The sequence below is a fragment of the Rhipicephalus microplus genome, chromosome 6 (genome assembly GCF_043290135.1).
Source record: "Rhipicephalus microplus isolate Deutch F79 chromosome 6, USDA_Rmic, whole genome shotgun sequence".
Classification (NCBI taxonomy): domain Eukaryota; kingdom Metazoa; phylum Arthropoda; class Arachnida; order Ixodida; family Ixodidae; genus Rhipicephalus; species Rhipicephalus microplus.
This window is the reverse complement of record NC_134705.1, coordinates 62,856,277-62,864,914: the sequence shown is the minus strand read 5'-3', so window position 1 is coordinate 62,864,914 and position 8,638 is coordinate 62,856,277. Positions and strand designations below refer to the sequence as shown.

General features: G+C 44.6%; 1 long non-coding RNA gene across 1 annotated transcript; it reads left to right on the top strand.

Moving 5' to 3' along the window:
* The first annotated feature begins 5,828 nt into the window (after positions 1–5,828).
* Positions 5,829–6,915, top strand: LOC142765285 (uncharacterized). Its single transcript, XR_012884140.1, has 2 exons — positions 5,829–6,458; positions 6,805–6,915. It is a non-coding gene; the product is annotated as an uncharacterized LOC142765285 (long non-coding RNA).
* Positions 6,916–8,638: the final 1,723 nt, after the last annotated feature.

Here is an 8,638-nt window from a genome sequence, read left to right as displayed (position 1 = left end):
GGGTTGGCGACTTGCAGGACGCGCAGTAGCTTTTTTGGGGGGCAAGCGAGCCCTTCGGGGTGCAGGATAGCTAGTAACGAGGAAAACAACCAGGGAGACTCTTCGACAGGTGGTATGGACAGATACGATTCCAAAGTGGCACCAATATCTAAGATACGTAGAGTCCGGGGCATAAATAGACGTAGCCACGAGCGCCGAGCCAATTCAGACATAGGGTATATTAACATGCAGGGTGGTAGGAACAGGCTGAAGTGGGAAGAGATAGAAGAACAGCTAAGGGAAGAGAGGCCGATGGTATACGGTTTTGTAGAAACACATCTCAGGGACATGGAACAACCTCCGAACAATCCGAACTACGCGTGGGAGTATTGTAATAGAACAGAAGGCAGCAGAAAGGGGGGTGGTATTGGGGCATTCATTCATAAAAGTACAGACTGGCAAAGGGTCAAGCAGGAGTGCAAGGAACATTTATGGCTAAAAGGGAAAGTGGCAGGTCAAATGACACTCCTTGGTTTCGTGTACTTGTGGACGGGAGCAAAGGCCAGAGAGGAAAACCAGGCAATGGTAGAGTGTATATCAAAGGACATTCAGGAGTTAGGAAGAGAGTGCGAGATAATTGTACTAGGAGACATGAATGCGCACATAGAAGATATAGATGGGTATACCGACCCGACAGGCAAAATGATCATGGATATGTGTGAAAGGCTTGATTTGATCATTTGCAACAGTACCGAGAAGTGTGAAGGGCAAATAACATGGGAGGTAGGAAGGCTTCATTCGACGATAGATTATGCACTGATGTCACATAGGATGTATGATAAGCTCAGGGAAATGCACATAGATGAAGGTGGCTCCAGAAGTCTGGGTAGCGATCACAAACGTTTCAAGCTAAGTTTTGGAAGAGCAGTGAAAGTGGGAAGGAGACAAGATGAGCAACTACAGGAAAATTTTTATCCAGAAAGGCAAATTGAAATAGCCACTAAACAAATTGAGAAAGTAATCACGGAGGATAATAAGACAGTGTGGACATACACGAATCTAATTAGACTCTTTGAGATAGAGCTTGCTAAGACGCGTGACAAGTCACCCCGGAAAAGAAGACACAAACCCAAAAGATGGTGGGATGAGGAAGTTAAGAGAGCCATAGCAAAACGTCAGGAAGCCTCTAGGGAACAGAGACATGCTAAGCAGCGGGGTGAACCGACAGGTGATGTGGAAAGAAAATGGGCAACCTTTCTAAGCTGTAGAAGGGATGCATCCCTTCTGATCAATGAAAAGATTAGAAGGAAGGGAGCTCAGTGGCTGGCAGAAGTACATAAAAAAGATAGAAAGGCAGCTGCGAAATTTTGGAACCATTTAAACTCCCTAAGAAATGAGACGAGCCTAGAGCAGAACTTTATAACTACAGCCCAAGGTGCTAGGCTAAAAGGGGACGAAGCTATTGAATATATAAGAACAAGGGTGACAGAAAAATTTCAACAAAGTACTTTATGCACCACAATAGACAAAGACGAATCAAGTGGTGCAATGGCTCCATTTTCACAACAAGAGTGGGAAAGGGCTGAGAAAAGGGTTCCTAGTAGTACATCAACAGGCCCAGATGGCATTCCAATTAGGCTGATAGAAACATTAGGTCCGAAGTCTAAGCAGGCTTTGAGAGAGGCAGTGAGTACAATAATAATCGATGGTGAAGTTCCCGATGGATGGAAACTTAGCAGGATGAGCATGATCTATAAAGGAAAGGGGGACAAAGCTGACATAAACACGTCCTAAAACAGTTACATCAGTGGTCTACAGGCTGGCGATGCAGATTATAAAGGAAAGACTGCAGGCGTGGATAGAGGATGAGGGGGTGCTGGGGGAACTGCAGAATGGGTTTCGGAAACACAGGAGGTTGGAAGACAATCTGTTCTCACTGACGCAGTGCATCGAAATAGCAGAAAAAGAACACAGACCCCTGTGGCTAGCATTTTTGGATATCAAGGGAGCGTACGATAGCGTGGTTCAAGAGGAATTGTGGGGAATACTGGACACACTAGGCGTGAAACATGTAGTCACTAATCTTTTAAAGGGTGTCTATAAAGGTAACAAGGTAGTTATAAAGTGGGAAAAACAGGTATCCAAGCCGGCAGAGGTAAAACGGGGGCTTAGGCAGGGGTGCCCCCTGTCACCCTTATTATTCATGATGTACCTACAAGGATTAGAGGCAAAATTAGAGGGAAGTGGACTGGGCTTCAACCTCTCTTTAGTCAAACAAGGAAAACTTATTGATCAGGCACTACCAGCATTAATGTACGCAGATGATATAGTGCTGATGGCCAACAACAAGGAAGATTTGCAGAGATTGATGGACATCTGCGGTAATGAGGGAGATAGGTTAGATTTTAGATTCAGTAGGGAAAAATCAGCAGTCATGATTTTCAATGACAACGAAGGTAGTGAGCTTAGAATACAGGAGGTCACGCTAGAGATAACAGATAAATACAAATATATGGGCGTATGGATATGCAATGGGACCGAGTATCTGAGGGAACACGAAATATACGTGACGACTAAAGGTAACAGGAATGCAGCAGTCATGAAAAATAGGGCACTGTGGAATTACAATAGGTATGATGTTGTGAGAGGAATATGGAAAGGGGTCATGGTTCCTGGGCTGACGTTCAGCAATGCGGTCTTGTGCATGAGATCAGAAGTTCAAGCAAGATTAGAAATTAAGCAACGTGGAATAGGTAGGCTTGCTTTAGGAGCTCATGGGAATACACCAAATCAGGGAGTACAAGGTGATATGGGATGGACATCATTTGAGGGCAGGGAAGCTAGCAGCAAGATAAAATTTGAGAAGCGATTGAGAGAAATGGGGGAACAGCGTTTGGCTAGGAAGGTTTTCAGCTACTTGTACATGAAGAATGTCGATACAAAATGGAGGAAGCGAACCAGGAATTTGACTGGTAAATACTTAGAAAACAGCAGGTGGCCAAACCAAAAGGAACTATCGGTTAAGAAAAAAGTGAAGGAAACGGAGACTGACATGTGGAGAATGGCCCGGGCATGATTAAGAAGTCCGCACTAGAGATCTATCGAAATTTTAAGCAGGAAATTGCCAAGGAAAGCATCTATGATAATACTCGGGGTAGTTCTCTACTGTTTGAGGCCAGGACGGGAGTACTGCGAACCAAGACATATCGGGCCCAATACGAAGGGGTCGACACAGTATGCAGTGCGTGTGGAGAGGAAGAAGAAACTGCCGAACACTTGATAATGTTCTGTAAAGGGCTTCACCCTATAGTTCAGGATGATGGCGCAGAGTTTTTCAAAGCACTGGGATTTAGGGACAGCGAGGGCAAAATAGACTTTAAGCGGGTAGACTTAACTAGAAGGAGGTTATCTGATTGGTGGCTAAAGTCAAGGCACGAGTGAAAATTAAACCCTTCACTGCGAAGTAGGAATCCTCAACTTCATTATTTAAAGGAAAAAAAAAGATAAATGTAATTGGTTAGTTCACTAAGTATTACGGCTAGGTGGCGTTAGCCGCCGCCCGATCTAAAGGGTACAGCCACATCCATCCATCCATCCATCCATCCATCCATCCATCCATCGCCACTCCTTCGGCCTGCGCAGAGCGAGCCATTGGCTGTGGCGCCTACCCCAAGGCGGCAGTAGTTGAGTCTACTCCGCCTACTATCGAACAGAGACCAGGGACTCCAGGGTCCTCGGGTCTCAAGGCCCCACCTCGCCAGGCGAGGCCCAAGCTTCGAAAAACCAGCTCGCATGAGCGGGCATCCAGTGCCTCCGAGGAGGCAATGGATACGGCCGCACCCCTGGTGCCAAAAGAGCGGCGCAGCTCTCTGGAGCGCGCCAAGAAAACTAAAAAGCTCATAACAGGGCCTGATAATAGCCCTGATACTTGAGCTCGACCTTTCAGCTTAAACAAGTCACTCCCTTAACGTACACACAGCACTACTTTACTTCCAATATGGAAACACAAATTATACATTGGAACGTCAGAGGCCTGCTTAAAAACCTCGACGACGACTTTTATACAAACACTCACCTCAAGTGCTGTGTGTACAGGAAACACATCTGAAATCCTCCAATACGAATTTTTTACATGCTTATGTCATATACCGAAAGGACCGAGATGATGCTGTGGCGTCATCCGGTGGCGTAGCCATTATTATTAACCAAGGAGTAGCGTGTACACATTTACCACTCCAGACATGCCTTGAGGCGGTGGCGTTTCGAGCAGTACTTTTAAACAAACTCGTCACCATCTGCTCTTTGTATGTACCTCCCCACCACCGTCTTGAAAGACGTGAATTTCAGTCATTAATAGACGAACTGCCTGAACCCTATTTGCTTCTTGGGGACCTAAATGCACATAGTGGATGGACTGTGGGGCGATTCTCGCTCTGATGCACGAGGTCGTCTCATTGAACAATTTCTCTCTATAGACCTCAGCATCGTATCACCTTCACTCCTACCCCTACTGAAATGGAAAATCATAAATAATCTATATGGAAGTGACCATTTTCCTGTAGTGTTGAGTTCACAAACAACATATAAATGTCCTCTACATGTTCCCAAATGGCTGATAAACAAAGCAGACTGGCAACAGTTCCACAACACTACACGTTTGAGTTGGACCGACATATGTAGGTTAGACATAGATGAAGCTGTTCAGTACTTCACAGCTTTTCTAACTGACGCAGCGGCCAGGTGCATACCGCAAACATCTGGAATGCCCGGCAAACGACACGTCCCATGGTAGAACACGGAGTGTCATAATGCGCGAAAGGAACAGAACAGGGCATGGTGATTGCTGCGGAACTCGCCAACAGCGGAAAATCTTGACACCTTCAAGAAAATAAAGTCCCAAGGAAGGAGAACGCGTCGGCAGGCCAGAACAGAAAGCTGGCAAAAGTTTTTGTTAGGGATCAATTCATACACACAGGAGGCTAAAGTCTGGAACATGGTCGGTAGGATAGCAGGGAAACAAGTACACACACTTCCACTCGTAAACACTCAAGGTGATACCTTGGATGATCAGGCAAACTTCCTCGGGGCACATTTTGAACGGGCATCCAGCTCGTCCCACTATACTGACACTTTCCAAAAATTCAGAACAAGAATAGAAAAGCAGAAACTCGAACACAAATTCACTAGATACGAGGCATATAACCAAGCTTTCAGTCTAGCGGAGCTCCGAACATCTCTAAACTCCTGCAGTACTTCTGCCCCAGGTTTTGACCGTGTGGTGTATGAAATGTTAAAAAACCTACCAGCCGAAACACGAAAAATCCTACTTTGTTTGTACAATGCTATCTGGTTCTCTGGCACTATCCCTGCCTCCTGGAAAGAGGCTATTATTATTCCCATTTTGAAAGAAGGCAAGGACCCTTCTTTAGCTTCGAGTTATAGGCCTATTGCACTTACGGGCTGCTTGTGCAAAGTGTTCGAAAAAATGATAAACTGCCGACTTGTACATATCCTTGAAACAAACAATTTGCTCGACCCATTTCAGTGCGGGTTTCGAGAAAGTAGATCCACCACAGACCACCTTGTTCGTATCGAGGCACAGATCAGAGACGCCTTCGTCCATAAACAATATTTTCTCTCTGTGTTCCTCGATATCGAAAAGGCGTATGATACAACATGGCGTTTCGGAATTCTAAGAGACCTGTCCCACCTAGGTGTGCGCGGAAGAATGTTTCATATAATCGAAAGTTACCTGTCAAACCGGACATTCCGTGTCCGTCTGGCCAGTGTGCTCTCCCGAGCATTTGTCCAAGAAACAGGCGTGCCACAAGCTGGCGTGCTTAGTGAAAGTCTTAAGTCTCTTAAATGCACTGGTAGTTCAAAAAGATAGTCGAAAAAAAGAAAAGCCAACAATAGAGCTAGTGTGTAGACTGCCAGCATTTTTTTCATCATAACTTATATCTCTTTCATAAAAAATGACAAAAAAAGAAATAGTGTTCTCTGCTTTCTTCCTGCACTATATAAATCCACACAGTTACATGGTGCGAGTGGAGAGCTGTGAAATGTTACTTTTTTAGATTATTTTTGTGCATGTGCACGCTAAGTTCGCAGTTTCCTTTTTCTAATAAATGCTGGAACGGAACACTTTTGCTAACTGGAGAATGCTTTCTGTATTGTTCAAGCCTGTGCTGCTAAGGCATATTCTAGGCCATTCAGCATATAACACTTCATTGCATCAAGAAATATGACTAAAAGTTCAATTTTGAACTTTTGTGTTCTTAAAGTAATATCGATGCTATTAGTTCTTTAAGCAGCTGGTTTCTTCAAGGCTATTTATTGATAATTTTTGTTGTTTCAGACTGCTACAGAGCACGTCTGGAGCATCAAGGCGTGCCTGCAGGAGTACTGCCGTTGGCAGTCAAACAGATGAACCACTTCATTGTTGAGAAGCTTTCAGATATTGAGAAGCTTGCCAAGCGGTAAGATAAGTGTGTTCTTTGTGTCAAAGGACTCCCCCCCCCCCCTTTTTTTAAGAGAAACTTGGCCATATTCATCTGCTTGCAACATGCATGTACAGAAAGAGACTGAGAAAATTTGGAGGCTCGTCTGGCATTTTGGCGCAGCGTGGCGCAATATGGTTTTGGCAGCTCGGCGCAAAAGCGGGGAATTGTATCAAATTCGCGTAATTGGCACAGCTGTTGTACCCCTTCAACATGCATAGCTATTTTTATGTTAATGTTTTTATGTTAAATCACATCTAGACTTGGAAGAATGTAAGCCATTGTGTGGCTGACTAAATGTATAAATTCTGCAAAACATTTGCAGGGCGAAGGACAACCAGGGCGTTGCGGAAGTTTAACAGAGGAGGACCATTGGTGCATTTTCTAAATAGTGTAAATATTATGGAATGTGTGAATAAATTTTCATTCTTTCATATTTTTTTTTTCTCTACCATTGTTTTTATCTTGTATGTGCATGCATTTGAGTGTGCATTAATGTCACATTCACACTAGGTAATCCAGCCTGTGCTGTTTCCACTGTGTTGTGAAATTGCAATTAATGAAGTGCAGTGTGATGACAGCCAGCCTTCTACAGGATTGTCATTTTCTACTTGCATCCGCAGAAATGTGATAATCATGTTTATAGGTCAGCCAAGAGACTGCAATTACTACACTACTACTTAGCTTCAGTTGGCTCTCTCTGTATACCAACCACTGGCTGGCTGAAATGCAGTTAGCAATTTAGCGTCAACCAAGTGCTTACCAGAAACTAATGGCCAGCCATATTAAATTGGCTTACCAGGTAGAATGGTGACTGGCTAAACACCAGCTTTTGTCACTGGGCCAATCATCTGGATACATGCAGTGCAGCTTGGTCGAAGACCAGAGAGTCACAACGCAGACGAGCGCTTGTCTGTGTTCTTTGTCTAAGTTCGCGCTGCATGTATCCAAGTATGTATCAACTAGCCCAACTCAACCTTTTATTGAAACATATGGAATCATTGGAGTCTCAATTACCATCAAAGTGCTGACCATTTGCAACAATGTGGGAAGTCATGTGGTTACCAGCCACATTGAATTTGCTTACCAACTAGAATGAATTGGGGGCTGTTTGGAATGCCAGTTACGATCAGTGGGCCAAACATCTGGAACCACAGGATTACCAGTTAGCTTCAACGGGTTAGTCTACTGAGACCTGCCGGGCAACCACGTGCCTACCATTAATTTTCAATGGGTTGACCATTTCAGGTCAACGGGTTTTCTATTCACCACCAGTTGGCTTCAACAGGTCAGCCTATTCACACCAAGTGGACAACCACCAGTATACCATTTAGTATAAATGGGTTGACCATTTTAGGTCAATGGGGTTTCCTATTGACCACCAGTTAGCTTCAACAGGTCAGCCAATTCACACCAGGTGGACAACCACCTGCATACCATTTAGTATTAATGGGTTGACCATTTGAGGTCAATGGGGTTTCCAATTGACCACCAGTTAGCTTCAACAGGTCAGCCAATTCACACCAGGTGGACAACCACCTGCGTACCATTTAGTCTTAATGGGTTGACCATTTGAAATCAACGGGATATTTAATTGACCACCAGTTAGATTCAACGGGTTAGCCAATTCACACCAATTGGACAACCACCAGCGTACCATTTCGTTTTCATGGGCTGGCCATGTGAGGCCAAAGGGGCTACCAGTTTGTCACCAACCAATTTCAAATGGTGCGCACCATTGCAACTAACTGGCAATTGCTCAGCACCAGCCACACTTAACTGGTAGCCAATGGGGTCCCCTGTTGAACCAGTTGCATTGAAGTGGTGAGCCACTTGGATCCCCCTTTGGAATATAAGGGTTTACCCATTGATTCGAACGGGATAATGTTCAATGGGTGGCGAAAATCCTACTGGTCCAACACCCATCGATTTTAAATGGAAATTTTCCAGTTGGACCCATTGAATATTTTTGACTGGGGGGCATGATTAAGAAGTCCGCACTAGAGATCTATCGAAATTTTAAGCAGGAAATTGCCAAGGAAAGCATCTATGATAATACTCGGGGTAGTTCTCTACTGTTTGAGGCCAGGACGGGAGTACTGCGAACCAAGACATATCGGGCCCAATACGAAGGGGTCGACACAGTATGCAGTGCGTGT